The sequence below is a fragment of the Dreissena polymorpha genome, chromosome 2, assembly GCF_020536995.1.
Source record: "Dreissena polymorpha isolate Duluth1 chromosome 2, UMN_Dpol_1.0, whole genome shotgun sequence".
Lineage (NCBI taxonomy): Eukaryota > Metazoa > Mollusca > Bivalvia > Myida > Dreissenidae > Dreissena > Dreissena polymorpha.
This window is the reverse complement of record NC_068356.1, coordinates 54,538,307-54,564,355: the sequence shown is the minus strand read 5'-3', so window position 1 is coordinate 54,564,355 and position 26,049 is coordinate 54,538,307. Positions and strand designations below refer to the sequence as shown.

The following is a 26,049-nucleotide window of genomic DNA, read 5'->3' as shown; positions in this document are numbered from 1 at the left end:
AAATACATAGTCATTCCTAATAACCTTTGTTATTATAACTATTTGTGATTCAAAAGTCGATTTAAAGTGAAAGACACAATAAATTAAGTAAAGCTTAGAAATACAAATGAGTTAAGGGATACACATATTGTGAAAAGAACAAAAACATTTCTTCTACGAAGCAATTGAATTCACAACTGAGATTCTACTGATTCCGCTTCACTGTTTGGCTGAGGCTGAGGTGAAGTCAGTGAGTTGTATATCTGCTCATTCCTATACAGAGCAACAAATATATATATAAATATATAAATATATATATATATCAGTTGAACAGATATCTTCTTAAAGTACAATTGTGCTATTTAACAATTTTTATTTTAAAATATATATTACATAGTTTCTTACGAAGCTTTAAATCACGTTTGTATATACTTAAATGTTAACATTTGTATCAGGCAGGTATGTAAAATATGCAAGTTTGAAATGTTGCCGAACATATTCATTATAGCATTGATCAAAATGTTACCTTTCTTACCTGTAGTTTGCATTGTATTGACATGTGTATCCATAAATGATTAATGTGATTGTGCCTATGATCACGTATTGCTTTTTTTAATTGACAACAATATGAATCAACGATAATTAACATGCTTATTGACATCATAGTTTACTTAGTAGATACACCTTATACTTATTTCTATAAAAAATTCCCTACATACCTTAAGCGCGAATCTGCAATATAAATGTGTCAAACCTTACAGTAAGTTATCCACTGTTTTTATCTTAATTATTTACAGTTAGTGTATTCGTATTAGACAGTATATTTACGAGCATGTCAGGTTTAGCAATTTAATCAATACAACACGTTACAGAAAACTTTGCGTTAACACAAAACAAAAGACTTTGGAATAAAACAAACATTGAGCATTTCTTACCTAATGGTACATACGCTCCTTGGTGTAGCTGATTCATGTTGGTTTCTAAATGCCCTGGTTCAACAACATCGTATTCAGAGTTTCTATCGAAAACATGTAAAATGAAACATCAAGAAACATAATAATTACAAACAAAATCAAATATTTTCAAATATTCAATGTTGTTTTCCACATTTCATTCTTTTATTGTCGTGTATTTAAGATGTGAATGGAAACATAATAAATTATCGTATTACCTTTCTGCGGTTTGACATAATGGTAACATAAATTGTTACTTCATTACAGTGCATTACCTGTTTGCATGTAATCCGGCGTACATATCTGAAAGTATTTTGAAAATGCATAAAAACAGTATTGCGGTTTGGGTTAAGTTCATTGTGTAAGTCTCTTAAAGTATTCAAAACATTCACATACATAATGTGCTAAGTATGAAACTCCAGAAACATAATAAGGAGAGAGGTTCACCCGTTTGTCTTATATTGAAGACAAGTGACCAATAGCTTATACAATACATTGCAACATTTAAAACATGACATCAAAAACTTAAAGACGATTAAATCTTGTGTCGCCGCCTTGAAAGGGTCAATAAAAAGCTTGTGTGTATCAAACCCGGTTGAATGGCGCGTTTTAATCCAGAAATATTTACCAAAACACACATGTAAATACATAAACAAGATCTTCTTTCGAATGACGATATTTCTATATTAAAATTCCATTTTTCTGTTATTGGTAAATCCGAATAGTTTTAAAATATCCAATAATGTTGACTTGCTTTTGCATTTAATCTGATGTAAAAGATATAGTGAGAAATGTTACATACGTCCTTCTTGGCCACTAGCGTTCGCGTTTATTCGTGCGTTTCTGTCACTATTGTCAGACTGATGACATATCAACAATAATAAATATTCATTTAGTTATAATTTGTATCCTTGTCGTAGTTTGAAATAAATATAAATCTGTAAAATTCTGATATATTCATAAAAAAGATCTAATTAAGTCCTTTAAATTTGAACGTTAACTTTAACGCTAAACTCACTATCTTTGATAAATGAATATTGTTTCCATACACACGAATTTAATATACAAAATAAATTACGACTTTTCCATATGCTTACAAGTGCGAATAAATGGTACATGAACGAATACACAATTTTAATAAACGTACCAGATTCTTCTCTGCGCTGACACGGGCACTTGACCCGATACCGGCGTCTTAGCATAATAATAACAATCACCAAAACAACACCAGCGGCAAATCCACCGACTGATCCTCCCACTGCTGCCGCAGGTAATGGCTTGCTATCGTTATGTGTATCAGGATTGTTCGAATCCGTAGAGGACGAAACCGCTAAAACAAAAGTTGTGACATTCATGACATTACAAACATTATTACGGGAATTACAATCAATTCTTTGGCACAGCTTTAAGATTGAAAGCATGAACACATCTAAATAATTTGTTAGAAAACAATCATACAGATTGTAAATAATTATACTAAGAGTTGTTTATTAATCTCACCTGTTTGCTTGTTCGGTAAGAGATATTACGTTTTACAAACTTATTAAATAGTATTGCAGTTACTGTCTGAAATGCATGACAATATCTTAATATTAAACTTTATCATACCACCGCATTGATATCTGCCTGATATAACGTTGCCTGATATATTTTTTATATCATGGTCAACAGGAAGTTCTTATATCAGTCAATGATTGGATCTACGTGGGATTTGCAATAAAGTCGACAATTTCTATCAACATGAATCAGGTTCAACAAAACAAACAATTTCATACCAAGAACGTACCTATTTATTCTAGTTTAAAGTCATAAATCACAAAAAACGTTTATTTAAAAAAAATTCACCACAGCCCGCACTACAGAAGTTAAATGAAGTCATCAAATGGCCAATACATCTTAAATATCGATATATTAATTGCACTCGCAAGTGTTGCACAGAAAGTCAAGACAAATGATATATGTATGCTAATCCTCAACTATTTAAACAAACGATTAAACACGCTCATGTCAATATTGACACTATCATCAAAATGTCAATTTCAATACACATCTCCAAAATGGCGTCTCCAAACTATTCGGTACAGTGTGTTCTTCGATTAGATTTGTCGCTGCAGTTCATTCCTGATCTCCAATTCAAGACGTTTATAATTAAAGCGGGTGTACTATTTCCCTCCGTAGTTTAAAAAACTGTTTTCTCTATACGATGTTTAAAATAAGCGATTATTCGTGTCGTCTTTTCGAACGCCGTTGCTACATATATGTAAACGTGTAAAAGCCGGATCAGCAAAATCAGCGGGGATCCGTACATTTTAAATATACTAAATGAATTGTTTTGAGATTTTTAGGGAAATGTGGTATGATAAACAGAATAACAGGTTACTGTCCCATCGTTATGTAATATATCAGGCTCGGCACGATAAAAATAACGGCAAGCCTCGCCGTTATATTATTCTAAGCCTTGTCTGATATATTACAAAACGATGGGACAGTAACCTGTTATTCTCTATATAAGATGCTATGTCTCTATTGTTTTTATTTAAAAAAAGAATACGTGGATACTTATTTCAGTTTCATTTTATCCTTGCTCAAAATGTTACAGTTCCGTTGCTTTCTTTCACATCTCAGCATTGAGTCCTTTACTGGTAACACAATTGAAATATATTCTATTTTATTTCTATCAAATTTATATTGTGATGCTTATATGTTACTTTTCCTTTTTATTTATGTTTTATAAATTTCTCTCGGTAAAGGGTGTGGTTTGGACTTCTTTAAAATCCGTTTATGGCCCTAGTGCTTTTTCAAAGACCGTTCTGAGGCATTGACCCCAATTTTATTAATCTATGTTTGCTTGTTATGCAGTTTGTGTCATTTTATTCCATGATTATGGACCACACTGTTCTTTCCTCGCCATTAATTACACGTGCTGTAATATCACTGTTCTCCTGCTGATGCAGGTAAAGTTATGTTTCTGTGTATATGTATATTTTGTTGCTGTATATCTTGGGGTTTTAAAGCAGGCATGCTATCAAAATTATAAACGCGGACAATTTATTGCTCTGTCATTTTATTTTACTTTGCATTAGTATTGTTTAAGTTACAGGTGATTTTAAATTACATTATTATGCTTCCATAAACTCATATGTTATTTTAATAACATCAGCCGCAAAACTTTAAATCTCCTGATTTATTAAGTACCGTGTTGTGATAACTCTCACGTTATACAGCACCATAAAGCACCTATCACTAACCTACCGTATGCGTACATATAATCTAAGATATGCAGAGTGATCGAAAAGATCAGTAAGTTGTTGTGTGACTATTATTCTTTAACTGTATGCAAAATATTTTAATGAACTAAGTATAAGTAAAGTACTGATTTTAATACAATTGTGTTTCTTCGGTGCTGGTAAAGTTTTTCATTATTGTTGCAATTTCTGATATGTTTTTTTTTAGATGACGCTGGTCATGCGTATGCGTAAGAGGTTAAGCTAATAAGCTAGCCGTTCGTTCTAACACGTATCTAGTCCATGTGGCTCCTTGTTTGTCTTTGGTTAAATACGTATATAACATCATTGTAATAAGACGATCTTTTTTATGAAACAAATATTTTGTTTAAAAGGACAATGTTACAGTTAAACTTGACTTCACAAATTCTATCTCATGATTCTACCAGAACGTTCCAAACAGCGGTGACGGATTTGTCTCTCTGCACTCTGTACAACTCATTAACGTCCTTTTACACCGCTTATCTGTGCATAAGGAGTTATAAATCCGATTGAACATACCCAACTTCCACCCATGATAGCAGCCGATGGTGCAGTATCCATAATTATTGCAGATGCCTGTGATCCAGAGGACCGTACATTTCGGGAACGCATCCGTCTATGCATCTGTAAGCCGCGCACAGGCAATTCCGGTTAAAGCAGTTTTCGCTTCACGTCCTGTCACAGAAACCCAGAAGACGTTGCACCCATGTGAGCAGTTTCCGCTCTGAAGTTCGAAAACGACATCCTCACAATACGAACTGCATGACGAGGTACACGTGGGTCGATAGAAGCTTACAACGCATGCGCCTCTGTAATAGTTCACAACCGTTCACCTTGTTGCAGGAAATCATACCGGACGACAAATGGAGGCACTGGGTACTGCAGTTGTATTTGTATGACAGTCCATGAGCTCCGGTATTGCAAACCAGACATGCTTTTAAACTGCGCACAGCGCGTGCATCGACACCACACCGGATGTCACACTTTTCTCCGTAGTAGCTCTTTGCTCATGCGCCTTGGCAAACACCGGAAATCGGATAACAGACGCAGATGACACTGAGGCAAAACTATTAATAATATGTTAAGGTTTATTATAAATGTATTTGTTTAACAGCAACAGTATCGATGTGAGCGAACTGGTAACAAGATTCAACATTTCCTAATGTTACCCGCTGTGTGAGAAAATATAGTTAAACTAGAAATTGAACATAAAGTTATTGTGACTGGTAAACAATTCTTATTTCATTTAAGTTGTGTATGCTTCAACATTAATATTTAGGAAAATATTAATGCCAAATACACGTTATAAACCAAATTGATATAATTATCTGAAAAATTAATGAGTATTATACATAAAACACAATACAGATGTATGTACGCAAAAGGGGACTCTAAGTTGAGACGCATGACATTGAAAAACAACAAAAACTGTTAAGCCGAAATTTACATGGATCTTGAAACGACCGAAAGAGCACAGAATATATTTTGATATAATAATATACATTTCACAGCTTCTAAATAACCCGGCACGGTTTGATACTGGGTCAGTAAATTTACATTTGGCGAGAGCGAAAATTTCATACGTATATTGAGTAAAACGTATCATATTTAACCGCGTATCTTTAAGTTATTATCTCCACAAAATTAAGACGTTAATGCACATGGTTTATACAACTAAATATTTGAAGTGTATAACCTCGAGCCTGTTTCGTACTTACATAGTGACGTATAAGTTACATGAACATTATGTCGAGTAGAACAAGAGAAATACTTAAGCTTATACATGAAATGAATTAAGATAAAGGAAAAAGTAGCAAGTTTATTCCCCTAAAACTGGACGTATGAGGGATCGGATAAATGAACAAAAATATATTGAAAAAATAAATTAGACATAAAATAAAACATGGCACGCTATGTTAGTTTATGGTTTAAAGAAACAGATTAAATAAAACCAATATCTCAATGAGCTGTCCGAAGAGCTAAACAAAAGCTTGGTTGCCGATTAGCAGGTAAGCAACATGCAAGAACTAATGAAAGAACGGTTGATTTTCCGTCCTAACACCTACCAGCCGCTCTGCACTGGAATCCGGGTTTAGAAAGGTCGCACTCTTTGCAATACCCAAGCGTTCGGACGCAATTGTCGTGTTATTGGAGACACGTAAACTTGCATTGTTTTTTGCATAGTAATCGATGCGACAGCCGTACATGTAGCTACAAGCGCCATCTATGTCATCGCATGTGGAATTGACACAGTTTGAATTGCAACAAGTGCCACAGGTCGGAAAGGTTTAATATTCCTTTACACAGGTCCACGCAGTTGTTTTCGGCGTTCGCGAATCGTTTATTCCTGCACGTGATATTGCACGGATGCGCGCACGTGGGTTTGTAAAACCCATCGTAACATCTGCACAGGCAGTCCCCGGTGATTATTTTACACATCTGCACGTCGTGACCTCTCTCCGCGCATGCTGGATTGCATATCAGAGTACATTGTGGGGCAAGGAATTCGGGCTTGCACACGCAACTCTTGCAGTCACCGTTATGTTTTGCGTACATGGCGAACCCAGGGTCAGAGACACAGATGACGCATCAGTTACGCTGACACGTGTCACCGATGATGTGCCAACGTCACTCAGCTCGCAGATTTCAACACACTCGATTACATACCGCGCACCGGTCGCCGCATTTGTAGTTACAATTGTCGCCATAGAAACCATTGACACATCCCAGCTGGCAGAAACCGATGCTCTGCTCACAAAATCCGTTCACGCAGTTGGGGCATTTTCGGTTACAAATATCGCCCCAACGGACGACCGCGCAGCCAAGGCAGTAACATTGATTGCCGCCCAGACAATTTTCGTTACAGAATGCCACAGATTAACCAAAAGTGCATGCTAAACAATCTAACACGGACCACGTTTTGATGAGAAGCCCGAGTTAACTGTGCCAACGTCGGAGAAATTTTGTTCATTTATCAGTGATACACCTTTCGTTGTTTATTAGCGTGTTTAATTAATTCCATTAATATGAGACTCGAATGTTTAATGAATGTACAGAAACAAGATTTATCGCATGATAATGTGTTGCTTCATATGTTCTTATATTGGGAAATGGAAGTACTCGGGCTGAATATACAGGGCCAGTGAGAAAGAGTTATTCTTTCTGGCGCGAACTGTTTCCGTTTATTGTTATAAAAATTAAAAAATAAATTTTATAATGAAATAAATCATATTCTTATGCCTAAAAACAATTAACATATCGCGTTAAATAAATTCAAATAAATTTAAACGTTTGTTGTTCGTGCTTCTAAATGAAGAATTTGGTTCCCTCTTGAAATCAAATATAACATTCTCTGTCGCTTTTCTTTAATATTACACGTGGTGTCTTACGATGATTTAATAAAACATAAAACTAAGTGTACAATATTGTATGAATACGAAGAACACAAGGGGAATGTGGACGATTCAAGTATCATTTTAACAACTTTGTGCTATTCGGGTCAATATGGCATAAATAAACTTCAGTAAGAAACATTCAAATAAGGTTGAAAGAAACCCTGAATTGTTTTGTGTTTTTTATATACAGCGCCAGTACATAATTAGTACGAGTTCTCTCCCTTACACCACTGTTATGTTATCATGGTATATTCCCATGAGTTACTCCCCTTTGTTGGAAGTTGGCCATTAAAACTGCGTATTTCACCAAATTGTTGTATCCACTTGAGAGTTAAATAAACCAGTTCATCATTGACTATCTGGCAGTTATTCCTTACTGGCGTGGTGGCAGCACTGTATACGAACCTACGGTCATCTACAAAACATCTAATCGGAAAGGAACATTGCAAATCATAAACAGATAGAGCAGTAAAAGTCACTGTACATCAAATGTGAACTTGGAACAGTTTAACACCCTCTATTGTGAACTCTGACAGTTTGTGTTTTCGCATTTCACCATGGCCCATACCAACCGTGCCCCTAAACAGTGGCAGTTAACAAGAACTGAAAGTATTACTACCTTTGAGGCATGGCGCCAAAATCTACAATACACATTGTCTCTAGATCCTAATTTTGCAACATTCTTGGTAGATGGAACTACTTGGGGTCGTAAAACAGCAGCTAATCCCCTACGCGGTTTCACAGATGATGGCGGAGAGGGAGGTCGTACTGCTGCTCAAAAAGTGGCGCAACTTGTGCTTATGTTGGGTCAAATAGCCAATTTCTGCCCTATTATTGCAAGAAACACTATAGTGCGAAATTCAGTCAGCATTAACAACATATGGCAGTCAATTCGATTACATTTTGGTTTCCAATCTACAGGCGGACATTTTTTAGACCTAGATCAGATCCATTTAGAGCCCAACGAACGTCCTGAGGATCTATACCAGAGGTTGTCTAGCTTTGTGGACGACAACCTTATGAAAGGGGGTGGATTGATAACTCACCACGGCGAAGTCCCAGATCAAGATGAGGAACTGACCCCTACTGTCGAGAATATGATAGTCTTGACATGGTTACGATTGATTCATCCAAGTCTACCGGCATTAGTGAAACAAAAGTACGCAACAGATCTTAGATCTAGAACGCTTGCATCCCTTAAACCCGAAATATCGTTGGCGATCTCTAGCCTACTCGATGAAGTTCATTCTCTTGCTGATGCGAAGGTACTCAGGTCATCTTTCCAACGGAAATTACCACCTAAGCGACCAACTTGCCCAATATGCAAGCAAGCAAAAAGACCGAATTTCCAGCATTTTTTGAGTAAGTGTACATACTTACCAGAGGAAGATAGAAAGTACATGAAATCATCTGAAAAAATCCGCTTCACTACATACTCTGACGAAAACGAGGATATTGGTCATGATGATACATTGGACTCTGAAACCCATAGTTTGCAACCAGTTGTAACTCACTGTTCGCGACGCGTCAGCACCAAACAGTCACCAGTCTTGAAAACGTTCTATAGACAGTTTCCCATATTGTTGACATTGGACAGTGGGGCTGAGGTTAGCATGATAAAAAGCTCAGTCGTGCAGTACATTGGAGCTCCGGTGATGAAAACAAACCAGAGCGCGCTCCAGGCTGATGGTGTCACTCCATTACAAATCATTGGGGAGACACATTTCTATGTCTCGAGAGGTGACACTGATCTGAAATTAGAGGCTCTAGTAGTGAATGACTTAGATGTCGATGTTCTAGCGGGGATACCATTTATGTGTACCAATGACATTTCAATTCGACCTGCTAAACATGAAATACTGATCGGCGGCATTGAACATGTTAATTATGGCTCCTCCAAATCTGACTCGCCAAGTAACCGCGTACGACGCACCCAAGCCTTTGTCTTACGAGCTCAGTCTACGTCATCTGTCGTATGGCCAGGTTCCTTCATTGAGTTGAATGTGCCGTCTGATATTGGACCTGAGGACACTGTGGCGATTGAGCCCAAACATGACTCTGGTATTTCCTGGATAAAACCGCAGGTTATCGAATCAGTTGGCGGTTGCATCAGAATCGCCAACGAGACACAGGAACCACAGCGAGTGTTAAGGCATGAACATGTTGGTTTCATAAGGAATACAGAGACAATGAAAGTTGGGGTTCTTACACCCATTACAGGAACACAGCTTAGCCATCAATCAGTTCCCAAATTACACATGTCTAATACAACATGCATCTCAACTGACCCTGATAAAGTGTTGACAGATGAACAACGCATGAAGTTTTTGACATTGGGTGATAAGTATGACGATGTGTTTGCGTCGGATATATCCGGGTACAACGGTGCCGTTGGTGACTTTAAAGCCGTTATCAACATGGGCCCTGTACAACCTCCCCAGCGTAAAGGACGGGTGCCACAATACGCGAAGGACAAGCTTGTCGAACTCCAACAGAAATTTGATGAGTTAGAGAGTCAAGGAGTTTTCAGTCGCCCAGAAGATGTAGGTGTGACGGCTGAATACCTAAACCCGTCCTTCTTAGTGAAAAAACCACAGGGCGGATACAGACTAGTCACTGCGTTTTCCGATGTTGGACGATACAGCAAGCCTCAACCTAGTCTGATGCCCGATGTTGATTCCACTCTACGCACAATAGGACAATGGAGGTATATAATACAGTCGGACTTAACAAATGCGTTTTATCAGATACCACTGTCAAAGCAGTCAATGAAATATTGTGGTGTAGCAACTCCATTTCGCGGTGTTAGAGTATACACTCGTTGTGCTATGGGAATGCCCGGATCAGAAACAGCTCTTGAAGAACTGATGTGCCGTGTACTCGGAGATTTCGTTCAAGAAGGGTTTGTCGCAAAACTTGCCGATGACCTTTATTGTGGCGCTAACTCTGTCGATGATCTATTGATCAAGTGGGAGCGTGTTTTAGACGCCTTGTCTCGATGTGGGTTGCGTCTAGCACCATCCAAGACTGTAATCTGTCCGAAGTCCACTACAATTCTTGGATGGATTTGGTCTGCTGGCCAGTTATCTGCAAGTCCTCACCGTATTGCCCCGTTGTCTTTGTGTACACCTCCAGATACTGTGAAAGGGTTGCGTTCGTTCATCGGTGCGTACAAGGTTCTCGGGCGTGTGTTGCCAAACTGTTCACGATATGTTAGCCCACTAGACGACCTAGCCGCTGGTAAACAGTCGCATGACAAGGTGGGGTGGACGGACTCCTCTTTAAAATCATTCAAAGATGCACAGGCAGCACTGCATAATCATAAGTCGATTGTCATACCGAGACCCACAGATCATTTGTGGATAGTTACCGATGGTTCCGTGTCTCAGCGTGGTATAGGAGCAACCCTGTATGTGATGAGAAATGACAAGTTGCACTTGGCAGGCTTTTTCAGTGCCAAGCTGCGGAAACATCAAGTCACTTGGCTTCCGTGTGAAATCGAAGCTCTGAGCATCGCGTCCGCTGTTAAACACTTTGGCCCTTACATAATACAGTCTACTGTGTCGGCTTGTGTACTTACTGACAGTCAGCCTTGCGTACAGGCTGTAGAGAAGCTATGTCGCGGTGAGTTTTCCGCTAGTCCGAGAGTGACGTCATTTTTGTCAACTGTGAGTCGTTTCCAGATAAGCGTCAGACATCTTGCTGGCTCTGCCAATGTGCCGTCAGACTTTGCAAGTAGGAATGCCCCCGAGTGTTCTGTGCCAACCTGTCAAATCTGTACATTTATCTGTAATACTGAAGACTCTGTGGTTCGTAACGTCTGCATTGACAGTATTGTGAATGGAACATCGCGTTTGCCGTTTGCTACAAGATCCTCGTGGCTTCAAATTCAATCCGAGTGTCCAGATCTGCGACGTACACACGCGCACCTCAAACAAGGTACTCGTCCCTCTAAAAAACTAACAAAGATCAAAGATGTTAAACGTTACCTTCAAGTCGCATCAATCGCCAGAGATAATTTACTGGTGGTAAAACGCAGTGACCCTTTATTGCCACCATCTGAGTTGATAGTTGTTCCTCGTGCCGTTTTAGACGGATTGGTCAGCGCTCTACACATTAAGTTAGACCATCCATCTAAGCACCAGCTTGAACTTGTGATGAAGCGTCACTTTTACGCGTTGGACTTGAGTAGCTCTATTGAAACTGTAACTCGGCAGTGCCACTTGTGTGCTTCATTACAGTCATTACCAGAATCCGCTATAAAGCATACAAGCGAAGACCCTCCAGAAGTTGTTGGCATGTCGTTCGCCGCAGATGTACTGAAACGTAATCAACAAACTATTCTAGTCGTGCGTGAGAGTGTTACCTCTTATACTAAAGCCTGTCTTATTCCTGACGAAAAAAGGGACACTTTAAGAGATGCTTTAGTGTGTTTGTGTACTGAGCTCCATCCATTAGACGGTCCCCCTGCAGTTATTCGTGTAGATCCCGCCCCGGGTTTTGCATCTTTGCAAAGCGACGAAGCCTTGAAACGTCTCAACATCGTGTTGGAGATCGGCCGTGTTAAGAACATAAACAAGAATCCTGTGGCTGAAAAGGCTATACAAGAGCTAGAAAATGAGTTGTTGCGGTATGAACCAGGTGGAGGCCCCGTTACTTGCATGGGCCTTGCTATTGTAGTCGCAAGGTTGAATTCACGTCTACGCCATACGGGCCTGTCTTCCCGTGAATTGTGGACCCAACGCTCTCAGTTCACTCATGTTCAACTCCCTGTGTCTGACCGTGATGTGATCCTCCAGCGGCATGATTCACGTATGAAAAATCACCCCCACAGTGAAAAATCTAAGTCCAAGGCTAGTGTTCCGGTACGTGTTGGTGATGTAAGTGTCGGTGATTTAGTGTACCTTATCTCAGATAAAAGCAAATTGAAAGCTCGCAATAGGTATCTAGTTGTGTCGTGCGATGAAGAGTGGTGCTTTGTTAAAAAGTTCTCGGGAAATCAGTTACGGGCTTCATCCTATAAAGTTAAACGAAGCGAGTGTTACCGTGTTCCGTATGATAAAATGTGTTGCGAAAGGCCTTTAGTGTACTCCGACCCAGACCATGAGTCTGATGACGAATGTGTTCATTCACCAACTGATAGTGGTCCCCCAGCACCTTCAAGCATTCCTGCAACATTGACTACGCCAGAAAGTGTAGAACCAGTTCCAATTATTGTGTATGAGCCGGATATGACGTCATCATTTTGTGAACCCCCCCAAGTACACGTGTCTCCAGAAACAAGTTCTATGAGTATGACCTCGCCCGGTTACACTGAGCCAGCGCAAAGACCTCAACGCTCACGACAGCCTCCAAAATATCTTGATGATTATGTATTAGAATGATTAGAGTGGTGCAAGTTTGTTTGTCATGTTCAATAGTGTTTGGTTCTCTTAGTATATATGACTGACTTGTTCAATGATTTCTTATCCTTGGTTTTATGATGCAAATTCTAAATATGCAAGATACATGTTATGTACTTAATAGTTGTAGAAGTTAAATATTGTGTTTCTATCATTAGACATTTTTAATCTATTGGGTTTAATTTTCTAATCCTGTACTGATTTTGTATGTGTTATTATATGAAGTATGAGTTGTGTTCATTTGAAGGAAAAGAGGTTCCGCCAGTACATAATTAGTACGAGTTCTCTCCCTTACACCACTGTTATGTTATCATGGTATATTCCCATGAGTTACTCCCCTTTGTTGGAAGTTGGCCATTAAAACTGCGTATTTCACCAAATTGTTGTATCCACTTGAGAGTTAAATAAACCAGTTCATCATTGACTATCTGGCAGTTATTCCTTACTGGCGCAGAACTTAATTTACGTCGAATGTGTAAACGTTTTAGTGAAGTGGAGGATCTATTTATTTTTAAATGCAAATGTTCAAATCAAAATAATGACGAAAAGGGAATTTTTAAAATTCAATTTAATACCTAAGTAAGTTAATACGTGTGTTAGTGCATAAAGGAAGTAATGTTAGCATGTTTCTGTAATTTATATGAGTAGAACAATCACTCAATCAGATTAGTATATGGCGATAATGTTTTCGTGTAAGGTAACAATTGAAATTATGCAGGTAGTAAAGACCATAACACAAACGCTGAGAATACTATAATATATGCATATACAACCGATTAAATTACAGTATAAAAACTAATCTACAACTATTGTCTATGAAGTCTAAACGCGTTCGCGTGCTAATATATTAAGTGGTGGAAACTAACCCTTATGGCGGTTGAACCTTTTTATTGTATGTCTTAGTTGATTCCCCTGATAATAGAAACAGAATATTAACATAAAATTGTCATTATATGTGTTATATAATTTCTATATCGCATCGGATGGCACGCTCTATGCGCATGTACTGGTTCCGTGCATGCCAGCCACTACCATATGGCTTGATCGGTGGCAAATTCATACTTTCAATGTGTATTGCATTTACAAGACAAATTTTACAAACATGTAGACATGGCACTGACTCCACATTATCACATTATACAAGTAAATTTGGTTTTCAAAATTAATGATAACATTATTTTGCATGCTATTACATATTTAAGTGTATATGTGAATTTTGCAAGCACTGATAACGTAGACAAAATATTGTTTCACGTGAAAAAATGTGTGAATATGGTATTGAAACTGTTTATCACATGATCATGCCCTTCATTAGCCAGTGTTTTATACAGTAATGTGATGTTGTTTGTATGTTCGTGTGGTACATAACGATATGTCCTGAGCAATGATGGATGAACATTGATGGATGAAAAGACAGAACGGGAGAGAACAAGATGGGACAATACGGAACAAGTGGGATAGTCGTTTTTGTTTACACAAGGCGAGAAACATTTTACTTCATATTGATGAATCGAACAGAATGATACACATTAAAGCGAAACCCGATACATACAACATACATTGATAGATGTAATCCCTTTAAAAAATGAATTTAAATATATACGATGTAACACAAGCATTTTCAGCTGTAGTATTTGTAATATAATTGAATAATTTACGTAAAGACATAAATCAATTCATTTCTTCATTGATTTGTGTTTATTTCGATTTCGTATACCCGTGGTATGTTATCGCGATCATGGAAGACAGACCACGAATAGAATTTATCCCATTTTCATCGCGACATTGACGGTATAACACGTTGTGAAATATACTTGCTTGTATTCAACACTGTGGAATATACCTGTCGCGTGCACGGACTACTTTTTAAATGACGTCATGCGATATGCGCTAAAATTAGGTCGATATTGTTTGGTTCATTGATCGAATTTTAAGGTCACCCATTAGAAGAAAATGTGCACATTTTGCAGAAAAAAAATATATATGATATATTCACCAAAAGAAATGTTGAAATAAAATATAAAATTACACGATTTTTGTTTTGTTATTTTTTGTTTATATTTACTTTACCACTGAATGATTTTTCATAAGAAACAAAGTCGCCAAAACTTAAGCTTTAAAATATACGACCTTCAACCTTCAAATCTAGTCAAATGACATAGTTTTTCGCCATCCGTATAATGAATCAGCTGATTGATGGCGTCATAAAATGACATACTTATTGCGTCATTTTCCCCATTTTTTTGACGATTTATTATAAACGCGACTTATTTCACATGTTTTCTACATGTACTGTATGTCGACATATCTGAATTGTCAATTGATCACATTTTCCTTATTTCGTGTAATGTGCATTGTTTATAACCAAAGCATATACTTTTGACATTTAACTTAAATATTAAGAATGTACAACAAGCCATACACATATCGCACAGTTCATGAATAGTCTGCTATGTTTGCTTTCCTTTTTAATTCACGTTAGGCATAGAGCTGTGTAAAGTATAAGATGGTAAAAATAGCATCACACTGGAATTGGGAACGTCCCATTTTGTACACGGGTATTTTCTACTCATTTATCTGTTGTGTACTGGAATGTTTTCCATTCTTTGTGTATTTATATATATGATTATGTTCTCGTACAATAAGGGCATTTACCATAGATAAATAAAACATTGTGCAAGTTTAAACATAATTATGTTTGTATGCAGAAATCTGCAAATGCAACCGAGTTTACCAACGGCTATTATTAGATAAACTGCTACGGTTCATTTGAACAGCAGTAATGTAGAGTACATGACGTAGCGTGTGACGAAGAAGAAAGTTTATCGCGTTCATAAACTCATTTGAATAAAGTGATAGAATGGCATAAGGGTCTTTATTTAACTATGCTAAAATAATTATTAAAGACCCTAGATGCAAAATCGTCAATTATTGAGTTAAATGGATTATTAGATGGATTTTAAAGGATAATTAAAGGTAAGATACTTGTTCTAACATGTTTTGATTTTTGTTTGTACTTTTGTCGTTCCCTGTTCTCGGGGAAATGATTTTAACATGGGCGCCATTGATGCATCGGATCACACACGGCATACCCATAACATTATATAAAAAACACGTTCTGCGCTTCCTTAAATTCTTCGTCCGAAGTCGGAAAACGTATTGCCCTGTATATTTTGTCAAATAAAGTGTCAGTCGCTGCAATTGTTTGTTTACTCGTCAAAATTGTCAAGGTCTTCGATAGCTAAAGAAACTTCAGCGTACAGTTTATTTAGTATTGACAGACCTGTACAAAGTCGCGCCAGTCAAAAATCATAAAAAGCGACATTTAAAGTTATGGTAGCCAGAACTAGATCGTCGAATGTGTACATGTATGTTGACATCGACAGCATTCTGTCAGGAGCAATCGCCGCCATATTGGATTTTGATCATTTTCTTTCGAAAATAAAATAAATTATAGTAAAGTAAAATATTCTTTTCGCGGTCGTAATGTGTTAAAATTCGCATACTGCGTAAAATTGAATGTAGGCATATGGTGGTATTTTTACTTGTTTTACAGTTTGTGTGTGAATTTTTTAAAGACTATTTTGCGTACCAGAACAAATACATGTATATCACTACGCATGGTTACATTTGTTAGATTTTAAGCGCTTTTATGACTGAATTAAAATTATTGTTAAGGTTATTAGATCTATTTATGTTAAATGTCACGTTGAAAAAATCAAATGGGATAAATAGAATACTAGGATTAGCGTTGAATACAGAGAAGTTTATGTTGCTCGGCTCGAACACCGAAAGCGCTCGCCAAGGCTCGCGCTTCCGGCGTTCTAAGCCTCGCAACATAAACTTCTCTGTATTCAACGCTAACCTAGTATTCTCTATGTCTTTTAGTGATAAGTTATAAATAAGCGGTGATCTTTCGGAAGCCAAGTGCGGGATCGGAAACACTATATATTACACCCAACGTATTAGCACCAAAGCTATAGCATGTAGAGATTATGAAAGCACGTGAAACTCTCCTCAATCCAGTTAAGGTATATTATACTTTAGGCGATTAATTACCCTTTATGTAGGTTTGAGTTTCAATTAAAAGACACTAAGTATTTAACATAAAAAAATGCTCCAATACTAGAACGTTTATTCCGCGACCACGACTTGAAAGCAAAGATAATCAATCCGAAAATCTGCAGCAAGAAATAATGTGACATTATCTTATTTAATAGACACTATTTTACTTCCATGATATCTTACGATAGAGAATAGTACAAATTAAACATAATGAAACTGTTAAAATTGTTAAAAGCCAATTCAAACTCTAAAGCAATGAATATTTCGTGCAATATGTCGAACAATAAAGTTAATACATACAAAATTAATGTCCCTTATAATTTCAACGCTAGATGTGGTATGTTAACATAGATTTAGCAAGATACAAAATGCTTTTTTGGAGGGGGCGTGGACCAAATATTCAACACGTGTTCGTGTACCATATTAGTGTTCGAATGTCGTATGAATAGATATCGTTGCCGGAAAATAAAATGGAATATTATTGTGTCACAGAAAAATAAAAACGAGCATTTTGTATCTCGTTATATCTATGTTACCAAACCACATCTAGCGTTGAAATTTTGGCTATTGCTTTAAGAACACTGATTTTATGGGTTCGCGAAATATTTGTTGCTTTTGAGCATACATGTTACTGTTAAGTGATGTAAAAATTCTATGACAAATACCGACCTTCACACTTTCCAGTCGTCTGATCACACGTGTTATCATTACATCTCTCAAGGCAGTCTGACATACACTTAGTTCCGTACTTTCCGGTCACGCATTTCTTCAGGCAGTCGCCGTTGGTTGGGGAGCACTGAAGTTCGAAACAACCGCTACACTGGTTGGAGCAAGTGCTGCCATAATAACCTTCAGTGCAACCCGTGCAAAAATCATTTGCGTCGCATTGTTTGTTCACGCAATTAACCGGGCAGGTCAAAACGCAGTCGTCTCCGTAGAAACCGGTGTTGCAGCCGTTGTCACAGAAGCCGTTTAACTGTCCACATGTGCGACCGTTATTTCCTGGTTTGCAGTTCACAGAACAAGTCATGGTGCAGTTTGTCCCTCTGTATCCGGTCTTGCATGGGGTGCACGCTCCGCTTCCACGGTCGCAAATTCCCGTAGCGCACTGCACGCTGCATACTGACTGACACTGTGCACCGAAGAAGCCTGCTTTACATTCCCCTATGCACGCCCCACTAATCTCGTTACAGACGCGACCGAAAGAAGTGACTGCACAGTTCTCACTGCATGCATTGGTGCAGGCAGGCAGCCCATAGTGGGTGTCTTTACACTTGGTGCAGATGCCTACGGAATAGTTACAAAACCTTTGACCCAAAAGGTTTGACTACGAAATAGTAATACAAACTTTAAATCAAAAGTTATAGTTTAAAGCTAATTAGTTAAGCTCAATTGCGTCAAAAGTCTAAGGCGTATTGGAACGCTCTCACAGTGGAGATCGAGCAAGTGACCTCCCGGTCGCTAGGCGGACACCATATCCACTACACCACGGCGACTTTAACAAATGTTTCGATGAAGACAAATTACTCGAGCGATGATATCAAGATTTCTGTAAGTGATACAATATGATCTATGAAAGTCTCTTACGCATATTTCGACCACATATAATCCCGTTAAACAGTTTCGCTTCGGTAGAAAAAAAAACTGTGACTTAAAAATTGAAACATAAAACAGCAAATCTGAGATATGAAAAAGATGCATTAATTACCTAAACTGCCACATTCGTTGCATTCTGCTGGGCAGGCTATGTTACACATGTTGCTATAGTAACCAGCTACGCAGCCGTTGGTACAGACGCCCGTGCTACCACTGCAGTTCCTTCCGACGCAGTTGTCACACGTCCTGCTGCAGTTTCTGCCATAGTAGCCTGATTTACAGCCATTCAAGCAGGTGCCATCTTGAGTGCACTGTGATCTATAGCATATACAGTTTGGGGAACCGTTTATAAAGCATTGATTTTTAAAGTCAGACGGCATCATAATTACAAATAAGTGAGCCTCCTCCCTCGGGAAAAACGGGGTTAATTTATTTGCGAAAAGTGTCGTCCCAGATTAGCCTGTGCAATCTGCACAGGGACGACTTTTCCGCTTAAAACTTGATTTTTGCTAAGAAGATACTTCTTGGAAACGAAATATACCGTTAAGGCGGAAAGTGTCGCCCCTTATAAGCCTGTGTGGCCTGCACAGGCTAATCAGAGACAATACTTTACGCAGATGCATTAAACCCGGTTTTCTAACACTCGTTAGATTTACTTTAAACTTTTTCTTTCATAATCCAGGCATGAACATTACATTCTTCATCGTTACATACAATATCAAAATGTAGGCTGTTTGAAAGCTAAATACAATTATTAACATAAAGACCAACCTTTACTATTAGTACCGTCACCCTCAAGCCCTTTATTACTACAGGATGAATAATGGCAGTGGTTAGTTTCCATTGCTTGATGTTTATGTTTTAATTTATCAATTTAGTTCAATATCAGAGACAGATTACACATATTGCATATCAAGAACGGAAAACCCAACATTTCGGCAATTTTTGAAGCAGAAATACTATATATTTAGCCACGCTTTGAAAAAACGGGGCTTAACGCATATGCGTAAAGTGTCGTCCCAAATTAACCAGACAAATGAAACAGGCTTAAAGAAGAGACTTAATGTAAACGAAAAATGGCATGAAATCGGAATGTGTCGTCCCTATATAGCCTGTGCTGACTGCACAGGCTAATCTGGGACGACACTTTAAGCACATGCAATCAGCCCGGCTCATTTAGGCGTCAAGCCAATGTCGCGACTGCGTACCCCAAACATCCCTCATTGCAGAACTTGTCACATAGCTTTCCGGTCCATCCTACCCTGCATTTACATGAGCCGTCAGCCTGCTCACACCTCTCCGTTCCGCCAGTGTTACATTGGCAAGTTTCTGTACAATAAAACCCTATACAAAGAAAAAATACAACACTTGTACAATACAATTTCATATATTTTTTATAGCATGCCCTCACACTTTAAATCTACTAAATTTGTGAAAAATAATTCTGCAGAGCGATGTTGAAAGGTCTTTTCACTTCGACATTAAGGCAAAAGTACCCGGCAGGAGCGTTCAAGATGTTTGCATACAATATTGACATTCAGTCCAATATAAGTCAATCATGTTAAATCTTTTGAGAATCCAAGTCATAGACAAATAGGAAAATGAAAAAGAGAGCCCCGCTGTGTGAAAACGGGGTTTAATAAATGTGTGTGTCGTCCCAGATAAGCCTGTGCAGTCCGCATTGGCTAATTAGTCACGACTTTTTACGATTTTAGATAACAAAAAAAATATTATAAGGATGTCTCTTGTAAACTAAAATCCAGTCTATGCGGAAAGTGTCACAGGACCCTATGCTGACTTGACAGGATAATTTGGGTTGACACTTTACGCACTTGAATTTTGCCCGTTTTCCTAGAACGAGACACAAGCAATCATTTAATAATACTGGAAAGTGTACCGTGGTAGTTGGTATTGCACCCGTTATCACACAGTCCAGTCTGGCGGTTACACATATTGTTTATGCATTGCGTCCCAGGACATCTACTTTCACACGTAATTCCGTAATACCCCGGTGTGCACTCTGCAACCAAGGTAATAGCTACATGGCAATATGCCCGTACTTGTCCGAAAACTTGAATTACTGTTTATGTCAATCTTGAACTAATTGGCTGTTAATTCTTTGTTAATGAAAGTTCAGCACAACTGTTTAAATGTATCAACCGATTTATGATTTTAAACTCTAATAAAATTATTTTATCAAAACAACTGATGCGATGGTGATCTCAAAGTGTTTCGCAATAAAATGCAAATCTACGGATACGGTACATGTATTATTTTTTCAACAAGTTCGATATATCTAATGCTTAAAGGGACCGTTTCATGTTTAGGAAAATTTACCAAATTAAAAACAAATTGTTTTAGATTCGTAAATTTTCGTTGTTGGTCTGATTTTTGTGAGGAAACAGCAATATGGAACATTACCATGCTTTAATATATATTATAATATGCATATTTCGACTATTTGAAAACCTTAAAATTATAAAGCGTTGCAACGCAAAACGATTGAATAATTTGGAGAGTTCTGTTGTTGTGGTTATATTTGTGACACTACGAGGATTGCTCATATAAAGTTTCAAATACATCACTCACTGTATGAGCACGAATGGCCGAGTGGTCTAACCGAGGGACTTTTACTCCAAGGTTCAGTGGTTCGAGCCAAGATTAAGGTTACTTATTTCTTTCTCTTTTATTCTTGTTTTTTGCTGGAGCTTTTTAGATCAAATGTTTAAATGTATCAATATAAAGCATTTAATGATAAACTTCAATACATGCCAAAATCAGTGAAAAGGTCCCTTTAAGCTACACAACAAGTAATTGTTCTAAACTAAAAGATGTGTCTACAAGTCTACAATATGAATACCATGTACTTGTATATCATGACAATATGTAAAGCCAAAATGCTAATAATAATAATAAAAACTATGCCAGCAACAAAGTCGTAAAAAGCAGTGATTATATGAAGAACGCGCATGACACGAAGAAATGTTTTTGTGTTGATGACATGTGGAAGCAATATGAACTATAAAGAATTGTGTATGCGAGACCGGTTCCTGCGAGTGGATTCGAAACATTTAAAGATAAATTGACACTTACAGGTTTCCTAAAGGGATAACTTTGCGACAAAATATAAGGTACTAGTAAATAACATTCAATTCTTTGTTTGTCTTCTTAATGACCTACAGAAGGCTGCTTAAAATTAAATTAAAACGGACAGTTTTTGTATGTTTCCAATGCTTCACCCATTCCTTAACATAGTTGATCCGTCCATGTAAACTGTCGTGCATATATTTTGAAATAACCGGAAATTGTGGCGAACACTACCGAGAATTTTGCAATTTCTTTTCGCAACTCTTACGACATCAAAAGTCTCCAAAATTGTGTTTTATAGGGGTATGGTATATGTTTATGGATTACAATATACTATACTAATTAAGCAGTTATTTCGATCGGCGCTTACATAGTTTCCGAAACGACATATGCGACAATATTCAAAAGCGTTTTCTATTATCAGAGTTCAATCAAGAGTAACGTTTCTTTAAATTAAATAACTTTTAATCCAGAAAATATGCGGTAATACTTTTCTGAATGCAAATATCCCGCACACAAAACTAAAACATGCAATCATCAATACAAATTAGTCTGGCATATTTTGTATAGTTTTCTCGATAGTTTACATACGCTGAACTCGACAGTTCAGTCCCACGGGGCTTCTCTTGCAATCTGGACAGCCCCCCGTAGCGTCGCATGTGCCGTCCAAGCACGTGCTAGCACATGGTGTATCACATCTGTAAGAAGAACAGACTTAATGCGATACAGGGAATGTGTAATATTTACATGCACACATCTATGTGTAGTGAACGTCGATATGTTGTGTTTTTGTTTCTCTTTAAGACATATTTGAGAGATAAAAGGAACGGTACGTACTATATAAAAAATAAACCAAACAGGACAAAAATGCATATGCAACTTAATCAGATAAATGACAAGCCTGTAACATGGATACCTCTTCCCACGCCATCTGGAAGTGAGTGCGATGCTCAGGAAAACTTAAAACGCTACTATTCTGATGCATGCCGATGGAAAGTGTATTAAGAAAAATAAAGATTTCAAAAAGATTGCTTTCTCTACATTGCTTATTATCTATGGTATAATACACGGTGTACGAAGACAAGATTTTATCTTGTAGATACAACATAAAGACATACATATGAAAAGTATATACATGTTTTGAATTGAGCAATCGTAAAATTATCTTTATAGCAAAACTTCTTTAAAAAAAAGAATATTCGAATTCTTACCGGAAATACATTTACCTTGGCGTGTAGTAACTCAGTTCACATCCTTGAGTGCATGTTCCGTTGTTCGCGAAGCATTTCTTGTCTCCTCCGCAGTGCGTACTGCATGTCCCGCTGCAGCTGTCGCCAAGTAACCGTCCGAACAGCCACGGTCACAGTTGTTAGCGAAATTCTTACACATTCTATTCTTGCATCGAATACTGCACGTTTCGTTGCATACGGTGCCGTAGAAAGTGTCCTTACACCCGTATGTACATCTACCGTTCAGGATTTCACACACTCGATTTCCGTTGGTATCGGTCAGGCAGTTTGCATGACACGCCTGTTAAAAGTTATTTCAATATTTATCTAATTGGTAAACGGGTAAACGTGGATGAACCAGCTCTGACAAAATAACAACAAGGCTCCTATTACCACAACTGACTTACATATATGGTCAGCCATCGTTAATGTCGAACTTTCGCAAACATGTGACCAACAGTCACACCTTGCCACAAAATACACACGTTGGAAAGTTTTCGTTAAATTGTTTTTTTTAATTCAATGGCCATAATTCATAAGTGCTACAAACGATCTTACTAGTTATCAAATTTAGTTCAGACTTTATGCCCAAAATATTATCACCTAGTATAATGGCAATTCGATTGAAGATATTTGAGTTTGATAATGGGCGAGCTTATGTTGGCCAATATCTAATAGTAATAATAATTCAGAAGTGCTTCAGACAGTCGGGTCAATGATCAAACTTAGCCGGGATATAAGGCTCAAAAACATTGTAACTAATTTTGATGATATGATTTGTTATTCAAGGAGGAGAGCGGACTTTGTTAATCTTGCCCATTTTATAATTCAAAAGTACTTAAGCAATCTGGCTGGTTATCGATTTAGGCCGAGATAAATGCATCAAACATTGTCACCAAAGTTAATAAGAAACCTTTTAGTATCTGGGTTAGTGGGCATACGCTTATTGTACCCACACACATTATTAAAATGTATCCCGATGATGCGATTTAAATATTTTGAAATATTCAGCAGCATTGATCAGGACGACCACCGCCAGTCCTCCAGGAAAATATTCACGTTTCTTAATCGGCTATATAATATCTTTTAAAAGCTCTACCTTGTTTAGTTTCTTAGGTACCATCAGACGTTGTACCTAATACTATTTGTCTTTATTTCAGACAATTGCCCAAACGAACACATGAATCACTGAGGGCTTCTTACACACGAATGTTTTACTTTTTCCATGATTTCAATATTCAATATTAAATATGAAGATCAAATGCCTAAAGCGGTTCTGTAAACATACCTGTGTGCAATCCGCCCTCTAGTACCCAACCAGACACCCCCCCTGCCTGACACTCCCTGCCTGCTTGTCTGTGAACATACCTAAGTGCAATCCGCCCTCCAGTACCCAACCTGACACACCCCCTGCCTGACACACCCCCTGCCTGACACACCCCTGCCTGCTCGTCTGTGAACATACCTGAGTGCAATCCGCCCTCCAGTACCCAACCTGACACACACCCTGACTGCATGCGCCAGTGGTCTTGTCGCAATATAGCATGTTGACGCCTTGCTCGACGGTCGGTTGACAAAAAGCACTGCAAGTCTGCATACAGCTGGGACCCCACCGGCCGGCACTACACGTAACACATTCTCCGGACTGCAACAAGAAGGTTATTATATGAGCCTTCTCGTTTCCGACAAATTTAGCTTAAGGAATGAGCGTAAAGTGTCGTCCCTGATTAGTCTGTCCGCACGGGGTACTCAGGGAAGACATTTTCCGCATTTATGGATTATTTGAAAATCTCCTCTTAAAGAAAACCCAGTGTATGCACATGAATTAAGATCGGTTTTCCCAATATGAGGCTTATACAAAGCTCATATATAAAAAGAAGATAAGCCGGATACGCCAAGCGGTGTATTGTTTTTAGCACGAAGTTCTTTGTTTAGAACATGTGGGAAACAAACAAGACAAAACATATAAGCACATACAAAAACTCGTTAATATTATATTTACTAGGGTTCAACTCATAGAGTTGCATAGCGGAATTAACTAAATGTTGCATTTTATTTACTTCTATTAAAAACTTCAATATGGAGTTTTAGGCAGTCATTTGAGAAAAATATATTCTTTTTGACATTTGATAACGGATGCAACAAAAAATAAAACTGCGCATTCAAAAAAAAAAACAAGCAACTCGGAAAGTAACGTCCCTGTCCGCACCGGATAATATGGGACGACACTTCAAGTACATGCATTAAGCCATGTCTTTCCAGAACGTGGTTAATTTCTACTTACGTTCTTTTCGCAGGAGGCTTAGTCACTCCTGCAAGGTTGGTTGCACGTCTGACCATACCATCCATCCTCACAACCGTCATCGCACACACCCGTGTCCTGATTGCAGCCTGAGATCAAAATAAAAAGTAAATCACGCCCCTTATAGCAGAATTTATTTTTAAATGCAAAGAAATATCTCAGCTGAAAACGCCCCTTATTTGATAACTCATTTTCTAATGCAAAGCAATATTTCCGCCTGAAAACGCCCTTATATCAGAAATAATACTTTATTCCTCAGCCTGAAAACAAGAAACGTACATATAAGAAGACAACACTTAACGGCAGAAAACAATGAGTCTGTCTGGCTCAGTTGTTAGGACTAGATTTCAGTGCCAAGATCGCGGGATAAATGACCCACCCGGCCACATAATTTGTATGTGTGAGTTGGTCATGCAATCCTTTCTATGTAGTTTGGATTGTATTGAACGTGGGTAGTGGTCAGTTAATGGAATAGGTATATGCTCTTAGGACTGGCAAACTAGCGATCCAAAGAAAATGTTAGTTAGTAAACAGACCGCCGTTATTTGACTGAAATACTGTTGAAAACGGCAAAATAGCCAACACAACAAACAAACAGATAACAGTATAGGGTGAAATCCGTTATACCCAATTAGGATATTTGAATGATGTATTATTATGTTTTTCGGCGAGTAATAATGGACAAACCAAACTTACCTGACTTGCAGTTGGGGCAGGTCAATTCACAGAAGTTGCCATAAGACCTTTGCTGACAGGCAGTGCAGTGGTTGGGCGA

At 38.0% G+C, this 26,049-nt stretch overlaps 1 protein-coding gene and 2 long non-coding RNA genes across 3 annotated transcripts in view; all 3 read right to left on the bottom strand.

Annotated features, from left to right (window-relative positions):
- LOC127867087 (uncharacterized) overlaps positions 1-1,800 on the bottom strand; it is an 81,164-nt gene extending 79,364 nt beyond the window's left edge. Inside the window, exon 1 of the long non-coding RNA XR_008043257.1 lies at positions 1,735-1,800. This is a non-coding gene — a long non-coding RNA (uncharacterized LOC127867087). The remainder of the gene's footprint in view (positions 1-1,734) is intronic.
- LOC127869742 (multiple epidermal growth factor-like domains protein 6) overlaps positions 1-26,049 on the bottom strand; it is a 166,997-nt gene that overhangs the window by 134,908 nt on the left and 6,040 nt on the right. The window lies entirely within an intron of this gene.
- Positions 2,167-22,988, bottom strand: LOC127867085 (uncharacterized). Its single transcript, XR_008043255.1, has 3 exons — positions 22,970-22,988; positions 22,335-22,441; positions 2,167-2,262 (listed from the first exon to the last, which is right to left on the bottom strand). It is a non-coding gene; the product is annotated as an uncharacterized LOC127867085 (long non-coding RNA).